General features: G+C 50.7%; 1 protein-coding gene across 1 annotated transcript in view; it reads right to left on the minus strand.

The window, feature by feature from the left end:
- MPPE1 (metallophosphoesterase 1) overlaps positions 1–661 on the minus strand; it is a 174,757-nt gene that overhangs the window by 172,467 nt on the left and 1,629 nt on the right. The gene's annotated exons all lie outside the window — the stretch shown is intronic.

A 661-nucleotide genomic window follows, 5' to 3' on the forward strand; every position in this document is an offset into this window, starting at 1 on the left:
TGGCCGCCTGGGCTGGAGATGGAGGATGAGATGCACCTGCCGGCGCCACCATCTTAGGACTTCCCGCTTGGTCAGAGGTCAGTGACCTAAAAACATCCTAATGGTGCCGTTTTCAGGGTCAGAAGGAGCCGGTGACCATTTCCCCACAGCGAGTGGTTAGAAATCACCGAGGAGATGAGTGAGGCGCCATCCAGACGAGCTGCTCTCTCTGTCCTCTAATTTGGAGCATTTTCCCTTAGTACATTCACTGGAAAGTCTAATATACACCAGCCTCCATACAGATCTGTGCTATCATTTACACCAGTTTCTGCCATGACTTCCAGTATATTTGGCAGATCCTATGCAAATACTTGACAAGAAAAAAAAAAAATAGATGAAAGACATTCACCCCAGAGCAGCAGGAGAAAACCTGGGACAAAGGACCGTTATCCAGAGCAACCAATCAGATCACTGCTTCCACTTTCTAACCTGCACTGTGAAAAAAAAGCTGGCTTTTCATTGGCTGCCTTTCTTTTACCTGTGAGAGCGACCTGCCCCCAGATGACCAGTGGGTGACCTTGTGAGTGCGCAGATAGGGGGCGCTGCTGTAGTGCGGCCGCACAGGAGGGGGAGGAGACCAGTTAATAACAGGAGTGGTGAGGGAGGATGAGAGGTGCGGGCA

The sequence above is a fragment of the Bufo gargarizans genome, chromosome 5 (genome assembly GCF_014858855.1).
Source record: "Bufo gargarizans isolate SCDJY-AF-19 chromosome 5, ASM1485885v1, whole genome shotgun sequence".
Lineage (NCBI taxonomy): Eukaryota > Metazoa > Chordata > Amphibia > Anura > Bufonidae > Bufo > Bufo gargarizans.